Genomic DNA, 10,534 nt, shown 5'->3' with positions numbered 1-10,534 from the left:
AACGGATTCTCAGTTGAGCCACGTTCATTTCGTTTTACGTGATTCTAATTCCAGATTAGACTCTTATTCCTTATTCCTTTCTTCTCATGATGAGAATTTCATGAACTGTTTGGTGTTATAATTCAAATACAGTATAAATGAAAGATCGGGAACCAAGTTTACTGAAGTTTATTGGAACTTTCAATTAATTAACGTTAATGTGCATTTTATTCATACTAGTATTCTTCAAAGAATCATTCATTCACTCATCAATGTAATCACAAAATGGTGATTACTACTAAATGAATGGTACTGTCTTGAAACATAATGTTTCTGAAATATCTTGGTATTACCCTGGACAGGACCCTCTCCTTTAACCAACACTTAAGAACTGTAGCAGCCAAGTTGAAGATGAGAAATATCATTCGGAAATTATGTTTCCGAACAATTCAATGCCCATCATTTCAGGAGACTCACGTTCCACTCCAGTTTCCTGGCTCCCAGTGCTTTGCAGCATACCCCCACTTCCTCTTCGCAGAGAACAAGCTCTTCTTCGGCTCTATGAAAGGATTTGCTCAAACCAACTATTCCCTATCCACCAGGACATTCCGGATTTATAAAGAAGGGAGCTGAAGTCAGAAGACCAGCGGTCAGGATGGCAAAGCAATTAAGAGATGAGAGGCTCTCTCTCACCAGAATATGGAGAGAGGATGCACCCCAGGAATGCCGGAGAGCTATTTCTCATGCACTATGTTTTGAGCTCCCCCAGCGCATTTGGGTGATACTTGACAGAATTTGCACCTAACATGGGAAATACAATGCATAATTTTTCACATGGTGTTCCCCATTATGTGACTGTGGAGCGATGGAGCGGACAGTGCACCACATGATATTTGAATGTGACGTGCCTACCTGGGCGACGCTAATGACTTCACTGTAGCCAGTCCCTAGGTGATACAGTACATTTCAACCCTTGATGTGCACTTATAATAGTGTGAAATTTTCAAAATTTGTCAACAATACCATACAATGAATAAATAAAATAATAATCACAAATCATAATATATGGATATATATGACTGAGCGAGTGAAACAGTCCTATAGTCAGGTCTACGTTATAATGACAGTGTTAAATTAGCAATGGTATTGCTATCCTTGTGTATCATTCAACAAAGCGAATAGCGCTATCTCTTTCTCGCTTTGCTCTGTTGCCAGATCGTCTTTTAACAATGTGGAATTGATAATCAATTAACATAATATTTCATCTCTATTATGAAAATTCATTATGAAATTATTGAAAAAAATAATTTCTTGCTTAATAAAATATAATAGATCACTTCAAACGAGAATGAACAGTTAATATTACCACAATAAACCTGTATCAGCTACCGTCTATAGAAGGCATTGACAAGACAGAGGATCGGCAACGTTGTTCTGCTATCTTTCTTTACTGCCATTATAACGTGGACCTCACTATAGCTCAAAACTGTTGTACTCCAAATTATTGAAAATACTGTAGTAAATTTCCAAAAGATAGCTTATATTATCTTCACTTTCAAGAATTTGAGTCCAAATTAAAGAAACAAGGGATTTTTTTAATCAGAAAATGATTATTACACTTCATAAATTATTTCACTTTTCCATAACATGGAAAAATTCAGGTAGGCTATTTTAGAAAATTTAAGACGAAAAGTAATATTATGAAATTATATTCTTGAAAATAAACTCAGTTATCCACTTCATTTCGAAATAGAATACATTAAAGGAGATTGTGAAAGAAAAAATGCCAATGTTCAAACGTAAATTTCGTCCTTCTTCCTCAAGTTTCAGGAAACAAAATGCGTAGAAGTATTCAGCTTGATAATGCATTAAGTTGATGTATAACTTGCTCTTTATAAGTTGTTGTATAAGATGGAATAATAACGGTTCAGTCAAAAGTAATTTTGAAACGTTTGTTACAATGTTTAAAAATTCTTTTAAAAGTATATGTGCTAATAGATTAGAAGTTGATCGTACACTCTTTGGAAAATCCAGGTATTGGGTCTCTCTCCGGGTCTAGAATAGGTCCGCTGCATTGACAGACTTTTAATTGGAGACATGTTATAAAATTCTTATCAGAACAGAAACTTTTGGGAACAAAGAGAGCTGTCTCATAGTTGTGCCAATTTCCGCTCCAGCTTCATGATTCCCTTTTCTCATCACGAGGCTCCACTTCTGCACAGATTGAAAATCGCTCTGCTGTGTATAGTGGAATACACTTCGTTCTGTCATAATTCGTTGAATGGGAAGCTGAAAGAGCTGATAAGGAATGCTGACAGTTTGGAGAGAATCTGACTGTAGAATCGAGTCAGCTCTTTCAGAGCAGGCCTACGACACAATATTACGTTCCATCCAACATCAAACGTTTTTTCAAGTAGGCCTCTCGTTGCTCATTTGTCTCTTAATCAGAAGTTTCATAATAAGCCTCATTTGTTGTCCTCCAAGCTACGCCAGAACAGACAGTGAAGCTTTCATGATGTTATTATTAAAGTTTTCACAAACATCCATAATCGTAAATGTACTATGAATTTCACAATTCTTATAATGGGACAAGGACAAGGAGTGATTACTTCATTCTTGCACATTTCAAACATTCTACTCACGTCCTTAGGAATGACATTCAAGTGAAGTGAAGAATTTCACAAGTATTTATAAAAAATTATTAGAAAAGATAGAGATAGAATTGATGGCTTTTGATGAAATAATAAGGAGTTTTATGCTCATGAATTTTTTAAGCTTGAACGTTATCAATGTTCAAATAGATGAAGAGAAGAAGGGAAAGAGAAAACAATCTGGTGTGGCGCACTCACACAAATTTCCTTGCCGTTATGAAAATTTATCACCTGACGCTAGTGTTTATGCGCATCTCAAGTCTACTATTCAAAGATCTGAGCCAGCTGGTGACAGGACAATAACGCTGGAGACACACTAGGTCTGCTATCTCTCAATAGTGAATGATTTATAGAATCAACAGTTGCCAAAAGTTTGCAATTGAATAATCACATTTTCTCGAATTTCGAGTTTATTTTCAATTCTAGGTGAAAATGTTACTGAACATAAACTGTAGAGATTTTCATGCTGGATCTTCTTTACTTTGGAGAAATTCTTTGTTTATATTGTATCTGGAGCCTGATAATTGGGAATCTAAAATCAAACTTTGCATAGATGAGACGGAGCTCCTGAAATTTTTACAGTGACAATCTGTACCTTCTCGAAGCTATTTTTAAGCAGATCGGAATTTAAGTCGCCAATATCAATAATATGTTGATAAATATCTATATGATTCAAAAGTGCATTTTAGAGTGGAGACAATCGACCCGCATTGGGAGGACGGTACACCACACAAATGAGGAGCGTAACATTATCAATAATAATATCAATTAGCAAAAACTCAGGAGATTTAGAATGAGATTTAGAATAAGGTTGTGGCGATGATTCTAGTAGTTCAGGGGAGAGGGACGAACGAACATAAGCAGCCACTCCACCTCTGGCCTTCCCAATCCTATCATTACGGATTAACAAGTAATCATCCAGCTTGAATATGCCATCAGGCAGTGATGGCTTCAGCCAAGACTCACTCACACCAATCACATCAAAACTAAGAGCCGAGAAAATCTCTCTAAAGTCATCAAAATGTCTCGGTAAGGCTTCAGCGTTGATATGACATAATATCTTCAAGGACGTTGGATGTTCATTTAAATAAATAAATAAATAATTTTATTCATGGAGGCAACAGGTAAAACCCCATTTTGCCTCCTTCACACATTACAATCATACACTATACAATCTAAAAATGTACTTTAAGAATAAGTATGAAGAAATGTTAAAAAACAAGAAATGTAATGTAAGTGGAATAATAAGAAATGGAAATGAATGAATCAAAAATACTAACAAAAGTATGTCAAATGAATGAAAATGAAATTAAATATAAGATTTTAACAATTTTAGAAAACTTGAAATCAATAATTACTGTATTCAATTAATCAATTATCAATGAACTACAATAAATTAATCAATAGGCCTGAAAAATAATTATTCAATTGATCAATAATTATCAATAAATCACAACAAATAAATCAATACGTATTTATAATGAGAAAATTGCAAAGGTAATTAATTAAACCCTAAACTTTAAAACTTAATAAATGTCTGTTGATTCAAGTTTAGCCTACAATGAAAAGAAAAATAGAATGTCTGTGAATCACTACCACATAAAATTAATGAAAGAAAGAAATGCAAATCACGAAATGACAAATCACATAATATTATCGACTAGATCGCACGCCATCCTACGGAATTTGTACGGGGAGAACGAAAAGATATCAAAGTGCTGAGAACAACTATTGAAAATTCTCTGTGCTCTATTCAGAGGAGAGTTATAATGACTCACCGATCTGGAGCGTGAGATATGAAAAGAAATGGTCGAACGGCGAGCAATGGTATTTATATAAATATTAATTTTGGAAAGTAGATACGGAGAATCAATTTTGTTATTTAAAAGATTATAAAGGAAAAGAAGAGATTTGACGTCACGTTTGACTTTCAGTGATTTAATTTCAAACATACTTCTTAAAGAATTGGTAGGGTAATCAAAGAAAACATTGTGCTTTTTATAATAAATACATCTCAAGAATTAATTCTGCATTCGTTCTAGTATTTGAATCTGTTCATTATAATATGGATTCCAAATTTCGCTAGCATATTCCATCAGGCTTCTTACAATTGATTTGTATAACAGTACCAAAGGCACTATGTCTCCAAAGGGTGAGCATGTCCTCAAGATGAATCCCATCTGCTGATTAGCTCTGTTAGATATGTGATCTACATGTGCATTGAAAGAAAAATCAGAACTGAAAACCACTCCAAGATCCTTGAACGATTCCACCTTTTCTAATGGTATACCATTTATATGGTAAACATGTATGAAAGGGGAAGACTGTCGAGTAAAACTCATGAATTTACATTTTTCTACATTTATTTTTAGTTCATTTGTAACACACCACTTGGACAAATTGTCAACGTCAATCTGTAAATCATAACAATCTCTCGGATCATTGACTTCTTTGAACAACTTGACATCATTTGCATACAAAAGACATTTTGATTTATTGATAGCAGATGGGAGATCATTGATGAATAAAATGAAAAGGAGTGGCCCAAGGTTAGAGCCCTGAGGTACCCCCGATGTGCACTCAAAGAATTCTGATTTATATTGTTGAATTTTTACATATTGTTTTCTTGCTTGAAAGTAGCTCTGAACAAGATGAACCAGAGTATCGCAGAATCCCAACACTTTAAGCTCTCTTATCAGAAGTCTATGGTTGATAGAGTCAAAGGCTTTTGATAAATCTGTGTAAATAATATCAGTACGCCCTCCATCATCTAGAACATGTGACACTTCATTACTAAAAACCATAAGATTGGAAACAGTGGAGCGACGAGGTAAAAATCCATGCTGCTGGGGTGAAATAATTCTCTGACCCTGATCATAAATTATGGAAGAAATAACTTTTTCAAAAACTTTAGAAAAACAATTTAAAATAGAAATTGGCCTATAATTTTTTATATCATTTCTATTTCAAGATTTGAAAACTGGAGTAACCCTTGCCACCTTCCATTTTAAAGGAAATTTACCCGTCCTCAAAGATAAATTAAGAATAAATTCCAATGGATTTATCAAGACTGCGGCACAGCCTTTAACAATAAAAGTTGGAATCGCATCAGGACCCTCAGATCAGCCAGACTTAAGCTCATTAATCGCAGACAGGATGTCATCAAAAGAGACTGACCCAACACCCCCATTCAACAATTAGCAGCACTCAGACATCTCAGGAACCCCCTCTTGTGCATCAGGTGTATCAGCCTCATAAACAGATTTAAAATATTTAGAAAACCCATCGACGATATTTGCCCCACAGTAGGACTCTCCATCAAGTGTCATGGTCGACTCAACAAAAGAAGTTTTTCTTTTCGAATTCACATACTTCCAGAAATTTTTAACATTATTTCGCAACTATTTTGAATTCTACTTAAATATGCCTCATAGGCTGCTGAAATTCTAGTTTTAAGAGATGCTCGTAATGTTTCAAATATATTATCATGATAGGGTGAAGTTCTTCTCTTTCTTGAACACTTATTCCTCAATTTAAAATCAGATATGATATCATGTGTGAACCAGGGAGGATACTTATTATTTGAAAAAATCACCCTCCTCTTAGGAATGAACTCATTGAAATGATGGTAAAGTATTTTATAAAACTTATCTACTGCAGAGTCAACGTCACCACTACAAAAAACGGAATCCCAACTGCAATCATGGAGACTAAGATAGAGACCGAGAAAATCTCCTTTATGATATTCATAATGAAATTCAGGTGGGTGGCTTGAATTTAGCCCTGACGTCGTCACTGAGTATGAGGCATCCACACATAACGCAGGGTGATAACCATCTTCAGGGACAAGTGGATCATCGCTCTTCATTACTTTTACTGGAAAGTTACTCAACACTAAATCCAGAGTTCTACCAAGCTCATTTTGCACTGTGTTATATGATACTAGATCATAGAATGACATGAAACGATAAAGAAATTTTACTTTAGGTGAACCAGAAGAGAGATCATAAGTATTATTGTTAATTTCAGGTAAATTGAAATCTCCAACTATCATTAAATTCCCACTAAGAATGCCATTTAAAGATTCAATATATTCACAGTAGCCAAGAAAAATATTCGATGGAGTTGACGGTGGAATGTAAACAGCATTTATGTGATAATAGGTTGAGCTCAATTTTAGTCTTATCCCTACGCTATCTTATCCCTAGTCTATCTTATCCCTAGTCTTATCCCTAAACAAAAATTATCATTCTGACAAAGCTCAATACAGAGCTCAGATTGTAATGACCTTCTTACTGCAATAAGAACTCCACCACCCCTCTGACAGCCATCACCCCCGCCCTTATCACTCCGATAGACAGCATAGCGATCGTCGAAAACTTCACTTCTGATTATGCCACTGTGCAGCCAAGTCTCAGTCAATATTATCAAATCGTAATCTGCATTTAAAAGTGAACTATAGAAATTAAGGACCTTTGTACGAAGTCCCCGAACATTTTGGTAGTATACAGACAAAGAGTGATTGAAAGACATATATTATGATAAAAAGAAAAAGTAAATGAATAAGTGAAGAGATAAGAAAAAAGAAAAAAAAATATTAGCGTCACCTTCAGCCGCACAAAAATATAAAAAAGATAAAGAAGATCGAAGAATTAGTTAATGATGTGAAGTAATGGTTATATGAATATGAAAATTAATGAGAAGTAGGTCACCAGCAGAGAAAACTCCTATAATGAGAATAACAACGTAGTGCATTTATAATATCACGCATAAGTTAGCATAAGTTAGTTCTGCATTGTCCCCACCAGATCGCATAAGCATGTCAACAGTCGCTTGTAACGGCTTGTAATGAGTGGAAGGAGAAAAGTGGGCTGGCATGGGAATATGGAAGGAGAGTGTCAGTCTTTTGATCCGGTTTTTTATAGCTGCATCTGGCAGCCTGCCAGGCTTTCAACTCATTTCTGAGGAAGCCTCAACAATAATATTGCAAGCACAACCAAAGGCCAATTAGTGGCCTATTATAAAAGACAAACAATTTCATTCCTTTGTGACATGTAGCTTTCTGCTCTGACAACACTAGAGCTGAATTATGAATATATATAATTTCTATTTTTCTATAATCTGTTGATATGATAAGTTCTTTAATATGATAAGGAGAAGAAAAGGAGGATGATAAGAATAATGAGAAAAATAAGAAGAAAATATTATTTGATGATCATGAGTAGAAAAGAGTAGGATGAGATGATGATAATGATGATAATAATGATAATAATAATAAGAGAAGGAGGAGTGATGATGGGATATGACAGATAAGGAGAAGAAAGAGAAGAACTTCTGATCATTTTCTTTCCCTCTCATAATTATTATCCTTCTTCTCACTTCTTCTTCCACTATTATTCTCAGCTCTTCATCTTCTTCACGTTCTCTTCCTCTTCCTCCTCCATTCTCATCTTCATTTTCTTCTTCTTCTCCTTATTCTTCTTCTGCTATTTCTTTGTTTCTTCTTTTTCTCCTCCTCTTCTTCCTCCTCCTAGAAGAATAAGAAGACACAAAGAAATAGCAGAAGAAGAATAAGATTGATTGATTGATTGATTGAGTACTTTATTTATGTAGATTACAATATATACTGGCTTATACACTTATATACAATAGCTTACAATACAGCAAAATTATAGATGAATTTACATAATATAGACTAAGAAAATAATTATTGAACTGTATATGATATGAAAAGCAGTTTGTAATATAATAACTATAGATAATAATCATATTGTTATGCATCTACATAAATTGGCGGAGCTTTGGACATATCAATGTCCATTCTTCGGAAAGAATATTAAAAATATCCTCCCCACTAACTCTCTACCAAAACGTTAATTTCGTTATTTAAACTAAGGATTTATTTATTAATGGAAATATTGTAAAAGTTTTAATCAATATGAATATTAAAGAGAAAAAAAAACAGAAAATTGATAGAGTAAAATAATTATATAGGTAGATAAGATCAAATAATTGATAATAAATGAAGTAGGCTGAAAGTAGATCAGGGTTATCAACTTTCAGTAATATACAGCATTATGCAGTGGATAATTGAAATAACATGAGTTTATATAATATATATATATATACAATTCGTTCTATAACATGGTTTAAAGGTTTGTATTTGTGGGATGGGTGGGGGATGGATGTCATGTGATCGTTCTAGGGCCGGACAGTTTCAGTCATTTGTTCCAAAAAATATTGAACTATGAAAAGATGAATCCAAATATGAAATCATAAATCATCTCCACTCATCACCCAATAAAATAGGAGGAAAAGGAATGTTGTACAGTAAAATTCACTGAATTTCAATTGTCATTCAACAATCCAATTTATCAGGTTCAAATCGTTGAATATCACTTTAAATTCTCAGCAATTATTGACTATTTCTTTTTACAATCAGAAAAATCTATTATGAACATACAGTATAAACATTGTGCTGATCTGAATCGATCTATGGTAATAATAGGAATTGAAAGAATAGAAAATGTCATGGCATTCCAAGTAGTGATGTCTGTGTATTAGAACTGCTGAGTTGATAATGCATACTGAAAAAAGTCATGAATAGCTCAGACCAGCCTGGCGACTTTGATGCTTTTGAAACCGGAATCTTGTTTTATTTTTATTAAAGAATGATACGGAATGAAAACCATGTATCATAGTACAAAGCTTTGTATCATGAGTAAGATTGACAATCATGGCTTGTCGATTTTAGTTGCTGACCTAAATCCTCATTCCTCAGTCGTAGAACTATGGACCAAGCGCGAGCATTTGCCTTTTATGTCATATACCGTCGACACAAACTTATGAAATTTATGAAAAGCTTGATAGCTTGAATAGTGATCTGATATTTGTTACACGTTTTTATTCTAAGACATAATATGTCTTGTAGACTAATTTTTAATGTTTCTTCAATCGGCAGGAAAACTTTGGTTTTTCAAAGTTATCTTACTCCCTTATTTTGGGGTATTTCCAGAAATCAAGATAAATAACCTACCAAATTTCCTACACGAATACAGTGTAAGTTGTATTATAATAGCTAGAGTACTTACGTACTGTATAGTACAGTACCTGTTCGTTTTTACCGTATAATTATATGATAATAGAAAGCTTTATTAAAAACAGCCATAACTTCCTTGTTTTCGGATATTTTCGAAAACGGGACTTACGCTTTAAAGAATTTGGGGTCGCTGAATCCAAATCCGAAATCAGAAATCTTCTATCTATATTTTTAAGGAAGTTAGACTTTGAGAAAAAAGTGATGAGTCATACTTTGTGGAAACGGCGGCGTAGTTGTTAGATCTTGCCTCTGCTTGCCTCGAGGGGAAAAGACGTGACAAAACGAGGTTCCTGGATAGGAGTCACCATGTGAAAGACACGATTTGACTCAATGTACTTCGACAAAAAAACGAGAACACTGTTCAGTGTTCAAGTTGCACGTCTCCTATCGTGTGAAAGAGGCCCTAGGTGATTCTGAATCGTCTTCATTAGGTCCATCTACCATGCCGCCGGTGTTGTTTTATACTGCCTATATTTCATTTTCAAACTATTAAATACTATGAATTTCACAATTCTTATAATGGGACAAGGACAAGGAGTGATTACTTCATTCTTGCACATTTCAAACATTCTACTCACGTCCTTAGGAATGACATTCAAGTGAAGTGAAGAATTTCACAAGTATTTATAAAAAATTATTAGAAAAGATAGATATAGAATTGATGGCTTTTGATGAAATAATAAGGAGTTTTATGCTCATGAATTTTTTAAGCTTGAACGTTATCAATGTTCAAATAGATGAAGAGAAGAAGGGAAAGAGAAAACAATCTGGTGTGGCGCATTCACACAAATTTCCTTGCCGTTAT

This window comes from Nilaparvata lugens, chromosome 1, assembly GCF_014356525.2.
Source record: "Nilaparvata lugens isolate BPH chromosome 1, ASM1435652v1, whole genome shotgun sequence".
In the NCBI taxonomy this organism is placed as follows: Eukaryota; Metazoa; Arthropoda; class Insecta; order Hemiptera; family Delphacidae; genus Nilaparvata; species Nilaparvata lugens.
The sequence above is the reverse complement of the archived record's forward strand: the minus strand, read 5'-3'. Positions refer to the sequence as shown.